Raw genomic sequence first — 14405 nt, 5'->3', positions numbered from 1 at the left:
ATGATCTCTCCCACAGAGCAACAGCTGTTTTCTGATCTTTTCATAATCTGATCTTAACACAGCCAAGACTTAATATGATCAGCAGAGTTATGAAACTCAGTCTTGTTTTAATTTCAGCTCACACACATACACACACTTGGACTCCCTGAAAAGGACGTAACCTCTGTAATTCCACATGGCAAGGGGAAAGGCACTTACTTTCACGACAGATACAGATCGTTAATGTTCAGAGAACATTTGTAACATCAGTGGGAGTCACAAACCTGAGTTATTATTGCAAACAGTCTTAAATTCTGCATAGGTTAAGCAGTAAGATCTCACAGATGTACATTAAAAATAAGGTGGGTTTTCTTGTTGGTAATCACATCACCAGCTAAAGTCTTCTTTGCCAAATTTTTGTCCTGACTAGGAAAATGCATCTGCAGCTTCCACCAATATGATTTCATTCAAGTGAAAAAGCCTAGTTAACTACACACAAAGCACCACAGATCTCTATTCTGGAGCTAAGTGCCCTGTTTCCACTCCCCAGCACCTTGTAGGTTGGCTGTTGCCTGTTTTACAAATACTGAAAAGCAGAGATATCCAGCCTTTTGGAGATGGTAATATGTAGCCCAATAAATCATTCAAGTAAACCACTGCCTGCTGCTACCTTTTTGTCCTGTGCCCTCCTGTTTCAAGAAGCTGTCTATAGGCAAACAACATTCTCAAATCTACAGTCTCAGTGAGCAGAGGTCAGCTGCTGTGCCAGGGAGTCATGGTCAAGTCACAATGGGGAACAGCTGCGTGAGCCTCTGACTATCTGCCCCTCTGGAAGCCATGCTATTGCTTCCCTGTCAGAACCAGCTGAATACCACTGCCATACTACAGCATCCCAGGATACTAGTACTTGTGCTGCATGCCAAACTTAAAAAGCTGACAACTGGTTTTCACCATATCACAAGAATAAACCAGTAAATACCATTCTCATGTCTTGCTGCCAAACATAAGGGTGAGGACAAGATCAGAAGGTGTCCACAGCAAAAGTGCCTCTAAAAATTTGCAGAAACATCGTGGGATTAAGTAGAAGAAATTGTTTCTGTATTTTTTTAATTTCTGCCCTACTCCTCTGATGTTGTTACTAAATTCTGTTTAACAGCTAAAGTTCCCTGTTCCCACTATATTAAGTTAAACTCTATTTTAACATTCAAAATGTTCAACACTAGTTTAACATTTTCAGAAAAGGCTTTCATTAGCATGTAAAATCTGTAGTATTAGCGAATTAATTAATATTTCTTATGAAAGACACTGTTTTTTGGCAAAAAAATATACTTCTATTTAGTTCACCTTCTCCAATGAAATTATATTTATGATTCTAAAATGAAAAAGCTTTAGATAATATCACAGGAAAAAGGACATAGGCTGCAAACAAATGAGTATGGGAATATTTATTCACTGGTCTGTCCATGAAGCAAAGTCAACAAAAAATACTTTATTCACCTGTACATTTTTTGCAAGGTATAGAATGGCCTGATAATGAATACTCACTCACACAGTAGAGCTGATTTCCAGTTTGTGTTCTCTTTCACTACTTTCTCACAACAGTTTCAAAATATTTGAGATGCAGTTTGGCTGCTGGCAAAGCCAACAACAAAATACATATTAATGGGACTTCTGCACAATCCTCAGATGTCAAAAAATTTGTAGCCAGGACAAGAGATTAAGAAGTTATGTTCTCCTACGACTGACCATGTCACTGTTTTTTTGCAGTGGATCCTAGCAATTGCAAAAGAACAGTGTAAAACAGCAGCACCCTGGGAACTCCAATTTTTACAAAGCTATCTTCCCTCTTCACCTGAGGTATGTGACATCTGAGCCATTCCAGTACAAAAATTAATTCTAAAAATTAATTTCCTGAATAAAAAAATAATGTTCCCATTGGTTCACTTCATCTAGTTGCCTCGTTTTGGTTTTACCAGGGTAGTGAAAAAGAGAAGAGCTACATTCCAGTTTTACCTTGCATTCCCCTTCTTCTACTGAACAATTTCAGTGGCATTTCTGGGGTATGAGGCTATACAGTTTCCTATCTCCTTTTGAAGCTATTCTGAGATGCACTGGCATGAATTGCTACAACAGAAAATGGGATGCATTTCTTCTGTACCCACTGTGGGATATTTACCCAGATTCAATCTCCATTTGACAGGAAGAAGTATACCAATTCCAGCCCTCCCAGGCTTGCCTAACACTGCAACACTGCACAGCAGGATGCTACAGTTTGGGGACAACACGGAGAACAACAGAAACAGAAAATATTTTGAGAAACCCATATACCTGGTATTTATGTGATGTACAGGCAAAATATACTCAGCTGGCAGCTGGAGTGAAATCTGCTCTTTTATCTGGCCTATTCCACGTCACTCACCTGAACTGTAACTAACCCTGCAACCATCTCCATGTCTACCTGCCATGCCTCATCCCACTTTTGTTTCTATAGCTATTATCTTTACAGGACCTACATATAAACAAATTATTTGAACCCTGCAACAACTGACATTCAGAGACTCAACTCTTCATAGAGGTGGAGGATATAAAAGCCACACTTAGAGTCTTCTAACCTACAAACTTCAAAACTATTAGAAAACTTCCTAAAAAATATGAAACTGCTTTCCTTTCAAAATAACTAAACTTCCTTCAACAGTGTTCAGATCCAGGATGCAGCTTTTATTCTTTCAGAGTTCAGGTTAAACAAATGGTGAAACTGGAGTGCCACTAGAGTTAGTAGGTGGGAAAATAATACCTATAATGTGAAGCTGATAGCAGCAGTATGTTAAGCATGCATCTTTGTATTCAGTCATATAATATTCTAATAATTTCCAAATAGTTAATGCTAACACCATTAGAAAACTCTAGGTACTGGTTTCAGTTTAAAGCTAAAGACACTTTTTGACAAATATTTTCTTCAGATTAAATATTTAACTCTGGAAAACTTTGTTGTTTTTTTTTACCCAGGACTTCCTAGCAACATAAAGAAAAGTTGCCCTTACAAAGTATATTGGCTAGTTAATGCTTTGTGGAAGAAGGTATTAAAGGAATGATGGTAATGCTCTACACTACAGGAGAATTGGAAGTTGGGTGATCACAGCAGAAGGCATGCACTCATTTTCAAAGACTGGCTTGGCATCAGCCTGGAAAGTGTCACATACATATCCTCAGCAGAGTTCAGTTTTTCTTCCAAGTAAGTTTCCAATTCCACAAAGCATTTTTAAGAGCATTCTGAAATGATGTCCCTATATTTAAGTATTTGCTTACGTAAAAATCAACTGGACTAAGTCATTATATTTATAGAAGGTGGAACTGAATAGTAACTACGTGTATACAGTGACCTGATTCAGAAGCCGAAAAGAGAAAAGAAAACAAGAAGAAAAAATGAAAGTGAGGAGAAAAACCATTAAGATCTGAGACATACCTCCTTTATTAAATTTATAGTTTGAAAATTATACAATTCTCATTACAAAAATCCATTTCTTGCATAACAAAACCAAGAGGCTACATTTTTGGAAAGTCTTCCACCTTTTCATGCTCCTACAGAGAAAGCCAGATTTATAGATGTATCAACAGATCTCAGAACCAGTGATTTCTCAGCCAGGAATTGAACTACTGGGCTGGTTTGCACAAAATCACAGGTATAAATTTATATAACATTTTTGAATATTTGGCACACTGGAATTTTGTGCTTCTCTGCAGTTTAAAGCTCTGTGGAAGAAGAAGGAGAAACAGGGCCCTTTACAGTTCAGTCTTCTCTACGAGGAATTTTAATGTAAAACATGTAAAACATGCCACCTCATACCACCAGAAGCTTAGCATGTTCTCAGCTACAGTGTAGCTACACCAGTTTTAATGTCATCACATTTAAGAAAAACCTTTAATAAGCATAGCTGAGAAAGCAATGCAAGAGGTCTGGAAGGAATGTGTCAGGGCTATGAAGTTTGCTTTTAGTTCACTCTAGACAGCTGAGAAGCAGAACTAGGAAATATAGGAGAGAAATAAAGATGAGGGGGAGAGAAGAGAGAGTAAGAACAAAGGATATGGAAAAAACATAACACCAATGAGAGAGATTAAAACCAGATGGGAATCCTCATCATCTGAAATTTAATTTACATCAGTGTTTCAAAATGAGTCAGTCTAACTGGAGCATCAAAACAGAGAAACAAAGGAAAGGAGAATGTAATAAATATTTTATTACATTAATCATAATAAGCTGCACTTTAAGTCTTGGCCAAAGCATATTCTTAAATCAAGCTGAGAATATGAGCAGTTTCAGACTTAAGAGCATGAGGCCCACATGACTGTAATTAACACAATAAATCATGCTGTGAAACTCTACACAGGCTGACAGCACTTGGTTGATATATTGCTTATTAAAGACTGCAGACATTTTTGCTCTATTTTATTAAAGTGCCATGGGTAGTGAATAAAAAATGTACCCTTTTCTACTCTGTCTGAACTATCTACTAGTTCAGCCAGAGGAAATGTGCTGGCAGGTCATGCCATTTACTTCTGTTAATATTGACTGCAGCACATGCATAGAACTGCATTTCAATACTTTTTCTCTCACTATCTTTAATTTAGCCAAATACTCCAATTGCCTTGTTAGAGATCTTGATGTATCATTTCTGAAATTCTCTGTTGGTGATTTTGCCCAGCCAGACCAACCTTTCACTGTATACTGTCCAGCAGGAGTGAAGCAAGTTACAAAGGGTAAAAACTCTATGAAGAGCTCAAAATTTAAAAACCTGCATAAGGAATTCCATGCACACTTTTAACAGATTAACATATTTCTTTTGTCTTGACTGGCTCAGAAAGCAGTATTTGAGGAGCAGCTCTTTACACAGCTCTCCAGAGAGAATGAAGTCTAACATTTCAAGTGAAACAGCTTTTAAGGCGGATTTTTAAGGTGGATTAAGGCTGCTTTTCTGTTTTGTGCTGAGTCCTCTCCTCCTCACACTCTAGAAAAAAATGACAACTGAGCTTTATTTTAACCTTCACAAATCCAGCTCACATCATATTAAAGGGATGGAAGTTTAAAATGCAAAGGTCCTACAAGGCTGTAGAAGACTCAAAGCTGGGCAGAGGGCAGAGATATGAACACATCCCAGCTTTCAGAAGGAGGATAGCCCTCAAACTGTAACAGGCAGCTGCTCACATACTCTGGCTGACCAAAGACCACTTTACTCTAGACTACCCATGGCATGCCCAGGCATTTGCCAAGACAAGGACTCCCGGGACATGCAGGAGCAGCTGGAAATTTTGCACAGTGAGGAGACAAACCTGCAAGAGAAACACATTAATCAAGAACCAGATTGTTGTTCATGGCACAATTCACTTCTTTCTGTCCTTGAATACTTCTTTAAACCTAATTTATCATCGTTTGACTGAGTAAATATTTAGTCATATTTTGCAGCTCTACTTGAGTAAAGTCTCCTTAAGTAAAATGAGGAGTTTCAGACATTTTCCAGCTGTGTACACACTCAGGAGAGTATACACAAACAACATACTGCTCAGACTATTGTTATAATTTCTCTTCTGTATTTACACCATCAAAATTTTCTTGTCAGGAGTGTTTTGCTATTTCCATAAAAATAATTTGCTCTTCTTTATAGGATATGAATAATCAGTTCCTGTGCTACTGAATTAGTTCATACCAAAACTGACACAAAACAATTAATATAAGAGGTGACAAGGGGTATAGTTCAATGGATATAATTGTGGGTGTATTACACATACACATGACTATTTCAATATGCACCAGCACAATAAACAGTCTGATGTACTTAACAGTACTGTAAGTGAATGGTAAATGGGAGAAGTTATTGTCAAACTGTAAGTTTTCTGAAGACTGTCTTAAATCAGGGGAGGAAAACAAAGGCATAAAGCCAATTCTTTATACACAGAGGAAAAATAAAACGCAAATCTGTTAGCAAAAAACCAAGATGTCTATAAGCATATAGGCATGAATACCATTCTGCAATGCTAGGAATAGTGTTCCTGTCTGTTATTTTTTTTCCCTGGATTTATAGTCAAATGAGAAATGTGCTCTCAAACAAACGGCAATGCTCCATCTGCTAAGAGCAAAGGACAGAAAAAACTCCGTAAGCTGGCACACCAACATGACTGAAAGACAAGAGCCCGTAACAAACAGAAGAGTGCTCCAAGTTGTGGACAAGATGAAATTACTCCCATACAAAACCATCACTGCTTCTGTGGCTCATTTCATACTGCTATGCTTGACCAGTCACTGTAGGAAAGCAGAGATTAGGCACATACCCAGTGAAAAGAGAAATTAGTGTAAACAAAAATCAAAACAAGCTATTCAAGGATCAGAGATTAACATCCTTACTTTCCACAGGCTTGATCTTTGGGTACAGACTTCTTTACTGAAATAATACAGTAATACAGCACATTCAGCTGTTGCACTGGGGTGATGTGACCTGGGGTAGAACGGCTCAGAATACATTTTTTCCTTCTCTGAATAAAACCAGAACACCAGCTTTTTTCTTTCATTTTTTCCTCTCCAAGTACAAAGCAGAAAGCAATTTATTAAATATTATTAATCCAATGTTGTATGGTTTCAAGTGATGTTTCCGTCATGAAGACCTTTGAAGTTAATGAAAAGCTACAACAGAGCACAGTGTCACTGTGACAGTCACTCTCAGTTTAATCAACAGGAACACATGCAGAATTTCTCTGTGTGTATGTGCACTTACTGTTCAATTAGAGTTAAAGGGATTAACAAGCATATATTAGAAGCACAATACAGCCAATGCACTTAATGGACAATGCATAATTAAGCAAAGCTTTAAGAATTCAAAGTTGTAATTAGACTCAGCAAGGTCCACAGCAGCACTTTTAAAAAGACAAGTATACAGGAAGCCCTGCCCCCACTCCCACTATGGGCAGGTTTCAGTAGGAACCATGACTTGGGAATCACTGTGTATAACACAACATTTGTGTGATCAGCAGCATCCTTCCATTTTTAAAGGGCAGCATTGCTTGGCTCCAAACAAAAGTAAACTTACTTGGGAAATACAGTTCTGCCCAACCATTTCACAGAGGCCACCAGCCATATTAAAGCTGTTCAAAACAACTTTGCTGGAAAAAGCTTTTCTGTGACCATTCCATGGAGTGCCCTAACAAGAAAGAATCATCAGGGAAAGCAGGCGTTCCAGTTTCTGTCTCTTGAGGCTTTGATTTAATAGGCTGTTTCAACACTTCCTGGAATGGGCATATGCTTCATTTAAACATACTTTATCAAAGAAAGATAAATTTCATCATGTTTCAGCCCTTCCAGCATCTGAATGTTTCAGCAAGCACTGCACGGTGCTATGCTAGCCACGATAAAATACCTGAAATATCGTCATGCTTCTGTTTTCTTTCCTGAAAAAATTCTAACAAGGAATTCTGCATTCCAAATTTTTATCTTGCATTAAGAGATAGAAAATACACTCAGATATTTTTACTGATCTGTTTAATACTCAAGGAGATTCTAGGTTCACTGCACAAAAAAAAAAAAAAAAAAAAAATTACATGACAGGAGAAGAGGGAATTATATCACTAAGAGGGATATAATTTCAGTATGAAGAATATGGGAGAAATGAGTAGTGGCGTCACAGAACACCTTACAGAAAAATGCCACATTCCCATCACTGAGACAGGTGAAAACAGCTCTCCCCAAGGTCTGCTGCTATTAAAATCTCACATCTTGAATACATATGTGAAATAGTCCTTCTGAAGGTGTAAAATCACTGAACCACAGAATCGTTAAGGTTAGAAAAGACCTTTAAGATACCAAAACCAACCATCCACCTCGTATAATCACCAAGTTCACCACTAAATCATGTCCTCAAGCACCATATCCACATGGTTTTGAAACAGCTTCACAGGGATGATGACTCTACCACTTCCCTGGGCAGCCTGTTTTAATGCTTTACAACCCTTTTTATGACAAATTCTTCCTAATATTCTGCCTTAACCTCCCCTTGGGCAGTTTGAGGTCATTTCCTCTCATCCTGTCACTTACCTGGAAGAAGAGGCCAACACCTGGAGGCCCAAGATAAACCCCAGTTTAAACCCCAGTTCCTTCACCTGCCCCTCATCAGACATGTGTTCCAGATCCTTTCCTAGATTTGTTGCCCTTCTCTGGACATGTTCCAGCACCTAAATGTCTTTCTTGGAGTGAGGAGCTCAAAACTGACCAAAGGATCTGAGGTGTGGTCTCATCAGTACCCAAAATAGAGGAATTACTATTTTCTTGGTCCTATTTAGGGAAGCACCAGCCTCACACAAAGCAGAAAATCACTCCCAGAAAGTGCCCTGATCAAAACCATCGAGCCCTGTGTTCCCTCTTTCTTCTAGCATCCCATTTGAAGTGCAAAAGTAAAGTACATGTCGGAAGCCTTTCCAGGGTCAGCATCTGTCTTGGCTCCTGCGCTGCATCTCCTCTGCAGATCCAAATCTCATTCTACCTGTTTCTCTTTTCTTAAAGATTCACAGATCATAAGCTGAAAATAGCTCCAAAATGAAACATTTGCAAAGATCATACAAAGGAACCGATCTCTGATCAAAAGCACCATGTTAGATAATCTATGTCCTAAAATTAAAATGATGTTCAGTGCAGATGTGTCCAATTTTGTTTGGGGTTTTTTTCTGTATGTTTTCAGAACAGCTGGAACCAGAGGCATTATTTTCTTCTTTTATATACCAGCATCATAAAACAGAGCACTTCACACAACACAGTTGCCTATTTAAGACACCCTAGAGAAAGATAGAACATAGCATTTCAATCATGTTGATTTGCAAAAAATTATTGCTTTCTACTTTTCATGTGCACATCCTATTTTTCACTCTTATGACTTTCATGTTTGGGTAATGGGGGACAGGGTATATTTCTAGGTCTGAAATGAACAGTTATGCTCCAGAACACAACCATTGAAATTATACACCTGGTATGACACACCATCTTCCTTAATACTATTTGTGCTATGGTATTTTGAATGAAAAATATATATTTAAATGAAGAATCAATAATTCTCAATGATGCAATCCCTCTATTCAGAACTCCAGTGAATATTATCAAATGTTTGTCAACTGAACTTGGCACGCTTTACAAAATTAATCCTCAAAAACTGCTGGGGCCTAGATGCAATAGTCCTTTTCCTTCTCCCATATCTGCAGGCAAATAACTTTCACAGATTGCATGAAACAATCATTCTTTCACCTTCCTCTGTTACAGAGGATCAATAGGCCTATGCAACTTTTATTGCAGGAATTCAACTGAAAGCCCATTCCCAAACATCTCCCATGTCAATCTACTTTCAGTATGAATACTCATGAATGGTTTTCTTCAAGAAGTGTATATATCTGTATCTATATCTATATCTATATCTACATCTATATCTACATCTATATTTCCAGTTACACTGCTGCCAGGAGATTGCTCAGCAGGTACTTCCACTCAGATCTCTTTGTGCTGTAGGTAGTTCCACTCAGAGGAAGACCATGCTGAAAAGAGGAAGCAAGCCCTGACAACAATGAAAGCAGCAGCCTAATCTTTTGCATGCATAGCTGCTATGATGAACACTTAATATTTAGGACAACCTCTCTGTGACAAGTCCATTGCTCATTACACAAAAAGGCACTCTGAGTCTTGAAAGGAATTTTCACTGAAGAAATACACGTGAAGTCCTAAAAGGTAATAGGTACATTATTTAAGCGCAGTGAAAATCTAAAGATATTGTAATAACTGATGAGTTTCCAATTCTGTGTTCTCCTGCAAGAATTACTACCTTGATAAATGCCTCTTGTAGGAACAGCTGCATAAGCAACTCTTGTATTAGAGTTGCTTGTACTATGGGTTCATTTATTTTTTAAAAATTTGTTTGTCATGCTGCACACCCTGATGATAAATGCAATTACATGATTACTCTGCCAAGGCCAAACTTGTCCGATTTATGCTACTGTCCTGCTTTTAAACAGAACTCCTTTGTAATATTGTAAAGATAAATAATCATTACCTAGACTTCTATAATAAAGACATCTAGCTAGACTTCTAGAATACAGCCCCCAAAACATTAGATTATAATTTAACAGCATTTGGATGCAGATAATTGAAAATGGGAGTGGGCTGGCAAACCACTGCTGCAAGATCAGGTGATTAATCCAGTCAGTAGCTTCCTTTTCCTGATATTTAATACTACAATGATATAATTTTATTCTTTTAAATAAGCCAGCCCCTAGCAACTTCAAAAAAGTGCTATATTTTTAAATTATGAGATAATTATGTATCTCAGCACTTACTATTTTTAGTCCACCGACTGCAGCAGCAATATATATCAATTATGGGATCTAAAGAGTCACCAGTGGACTCTGAACTCTTCATACAACACAAAGAAAAGAGACTGTCTCACCCCTAAATATATCTAAGTGTTCACTTGACCACATTCAGCAGCATATGTCTCTGCAGACAGGCTTCAAACAGCCACTTTAGCCAAAATTCAGCAATTTTTGTAAGTAAACTGCAAATACAGAGATTGATCAGCAGTTATGTGAGTGTTCTTAGAAGAATTTTATTTAAATAAGAGTTTTATAACTTTCTTTTGATGTGATTAATTTTCATGTGCTACTTTAGTTCTTGGCATGCTTCCACTGGGCTGGAAATAATTACAAGGATTAATTCTGCCTTTCTGTATGCTTTATACAGACCCCTAAAAAAGGCATTATTTCTTCTTGTTTGCACGTTTTTGGAATGTGCCAGACCAACACTTTTCTTAATACATAAACAGTGATTTAGAAGTTAGAGCTAAATCTAGCCAAAACAGTTCATAAGGTGTGAAGAGACACCATTCACCTCGAAGTTTTGTAAGATTTAGATGCTCATCCAACAGCTCCTAATCCACTTACATCCATTTATATGAGGATCTTGGTTCCCATTTACTTTAAACTCACACCGCTGCAGACATTGCAGACAGAAAGAAGGGGGAAAGGGAGAGATCCTACTTCTTCTGACTGCCAAGAAACACTTAAAATATTCCACTAAAAGCTCTACGTCAATACCCAATAAGTCCCAGAAGCACTCCATTTTATAATGGTCATGTTCAACACACATCTTCAGCCTCAGTCTTCAAGTGGAAATTGAGTATGCTCCATAAATTCTTCAGCAATTCTGTTTATAAAGTAAATCCTATGGGTCTCAGAATCAAAATTTGTGTTCATTCAAAATAAGCTCCATCCTTCTCTGGGCCACAGCCTCCCTCCACAGCCTTCTGCAATAACACCAAATCATTTCCATTCCTGGTTTCAGACATACAAATGTCACTAATTGCTCTACACTACATGTACTGCAACCAAAAGCATTGTGTTTCTTACTCATCTTCCATCTCCACTGATGTAATCTACCTTGCCCTTGCTGTTTCTTGAACATAAAAAGCAGTCCATTTAGCAAATACATAGGACAGAAGAGATGGTTTGAAAAGTAGAAATTGCAGAAATTCCCTGCCCTCCACCACTGCAAAAATTCCTCTCCTAACAGATGTAAGCCCTGTCAGTTTTTCCAGAATTAATAAAGGACTAAATAATTAGTCCTAATAACCTACACGTAATCTTCAAGGCTCTCCTATTAGAACAGCAAAGTAAAATCTAAAACTCACAGATGAATGTCCACTTATTAGCACTGAAATTTAACAAAAAATAATTCAGTATATTCTGCAGTGCTTAAATGGACACCTAAACACAAAAATCAGTGTCTAACCTAACTGAATCTTCATTGGGATGTCACTTCACTTTTAAGACATGAAAATATCTTTGTAGCATCCCTGCTTACACATTCAGTTGCCACAGCTAAATCAAAGAGAATAAATGAGATTTTTTTAAGAAGTCATGTTTTAAAAAGAGACTAGTCTAAAAGCATAATGTGGCTTAAACTGGCTTAAAATAACATGTATCATCAAGATTTTTGATTCATGGATAATCTCACTCAGACTTTCATGATCTATGGAATTATCATGCATGGAAACAAACAACTGTGTCTGGTATGAATGTGAGAGTATGTCACTTCAGCTAAAGCTCAAGTAGTATTTCTTGCTAGTTGGACTGCAGCTTAAACAAGGTCTTAGTCCTGTATACCTTAGACCTTATATCACCAGTTTTAATGGAACCAGGAGCAAGGCCTCAGACATTGGAGAGGACAAGGCAGAATTTAAATCCCCTGCTCACTTTCAACTAAACCTTTGTTTAGTCAAGCAGGCATTGAGTTTATAAATTATTAAAAGCTCTAGGCTTTTAGATATAATTAGTTCCTGCCTTTTTTTTTTTTTAATCAGGTTGTAAAAGACTCCCATCTGTCTGTTAAGCACAGAAAAATTTTTACACAGGATAGATAAATATCCCCTTGTAAAAATGTAAATATCCTATGCATAAGTCTGTACTTATGTACAGACTGACTGTACATAAGTAACCACCCTAATCTAGTCTTTAAACAAACCACCACATTTTACCTGCGAGAATCTGCTGTGCATGCGTAATAAACTCAGTTTCCAATATTGCCCACCTTTTTGCAATTTGAAGATTTAATAATGTCAGCACTTCTTTCCCAAAGGAGAAGGCTCTATGGAAATGGGGGATTCTACTAAGGTGTCAAGTTTTAGTCATATGTCAATTGCTTTATCTTCATTAAAATGCCACTACCTTTGAGTAAAATAACAGCATATGACAACATCGCCGTATCAATCTGAGGAGAGAAATTGTGTAATGTTTCTTTGAAACAGCACAAGAAATTTAACCACTAAGAATATACTGAATAAACTGGAATTTGGACAGCACTCTGAGAACCCCATAACTGTCCACACAAAAAACACTTGGAGGTTCTGAGGGTTGCTTTATGCAGTGAGTGTAACCCAGGTGCAATCCTACTTTGCCTTCGAAGTGAGACACTAGACATGGACCAACCCTGCTTTTGAAACTATATAAATGTGAAACTGTTGTGCTGCATCCATTCCTGTAAGATTAACCCTAAGCAGTAACAACTGCTGACCTTGTTTGGCTTCTGAGAACCTGGCAAAAACAGTTGAAAGGAGCTTCAATGTGTTAATGTTAATGGATCTGTTGAAAGTAATACACTCTCCCAGATAACACACACCTAACATAGAAAAATTCTGCTTAGGTTTGTCTTCCATTGTCCCAAATTTCAAGTTTGAAACTGAGAAAGTTGTAGGGTCAGGTTGGTGGAAACCAGCTCTACATATAGAAGTGACAGATTATAAACTGAGGAAGGCAGAATAAGTACATTTGACACAAAATTTGGGTTGAGCAGCATCAGACATCCTGCCTTTCTAATATTCAGCAGAGCACACTTTGTTCTAAACTAGATAGAACTTTGCAAGGAAATTTCCACGAAGGATATTACACAACAGGATTGCTGCAAAATAACACCTCAGAGATGCAGTCAAGGAAGAAATGGGTCCCAAAGAAGAATTTGCTTTGTTGTAACTAAGACAATTATAATCCTCTCAACCCTACTAATGCTTGGTAGGGTTTCACTAAGTAAAACTGTGTATTTAACTTTGTCTGTTGTTTTACCTGACAAGAAGAACTGCAAGTTCTTGCCAGTTGATAGATTCAGTAGTGTTCAATTAGATTTCAGGATGTTCAGGTTAAAGTCATGCTTTGTAGCTCTTACAGCATCTGCCACAAGGACTGCATATAGGCACTTTTTAACCCTTTCACTGTTTGTCTGTACTCCATCTGACTGGGCAGTCCAAGGCTGAGCCAACAACGGAACAGATAGAGAACTTGCTCTTGCCTCATCTCCCCCTGGGATGGCACCACTAAAGAAGAAGTTGGAAGAGTGAGAACTGTCTGTGCTCAGGTCCAGAGGGAGCTGACAAGTCTGCTTAAGAAACAGATTTCCACTTCCTTCTGAAGACCTGTGGCTAACAGTTATTCTGCACATGGGAAAATCAGTCAGCAGAAGTCAGCAGTTTTAATATGCTCTTTATCCAATGCTGTTGATATGTTTGTGCCAATTCCATATGCTTTGGCAGGAGATGAGAAAAATTACATACACAGTGTATGAGAACCTGAGAAAATTGAAAAAAAAAAATTCTATCCTGAATTAAAGTCTTAACAATTTCATAGTTAAGGTTGTACTTCTTGAGTCCACACACTGCTCTGACTTACAGGTAATGATTTATAGAACCAAAAACCTCTGTCCTCGTACTCTCCTCTGCCTTCCAGGTTCAACAGTACTCTTCTGACAAGGTGAAGGCAACATCAAACCCTCCAACTCCAGACTACACTGGCTGAGACTACTTCTTCCTGTTTCATCAGGAGAGTGCATGGCCCAGCTCATGTCCTCCCTGACCCGTGCACACAACAAG

General features: G+C 37.9%; 1 protein-coding gene across 1 annotated transcript in view; it reads right to left on the bottom strand.

Annotated features, from left to right (window-relative positions):
• Window positions 1-14405, bottom strand: part of KIAA1958 — a gene marked incomplete at both ends in the record, with an annotated part of 43992 nt that overhangs the window by 28770 nt on the left and 817 nt on the right.

Source organism: Erithacus rubecula (genome assembly GCF_903797595.1).
Source record: "Erithacus rubecula genome assembly, contig: SUPER_Z_unloc_6, whole genome shotgun sequence".
Classification (NCBI taxonomy): Eukaryota; Metazoa; Chordata; class Aves; order Passeriformes; family Muscicapidae; genus Erithacus; species Erithacus rubecula.
The sequence above is the reverse complement of the archived record's forward strand: the minus strand, read 5'-3'. Positions and strand labels throughout refer to the sequence as shown.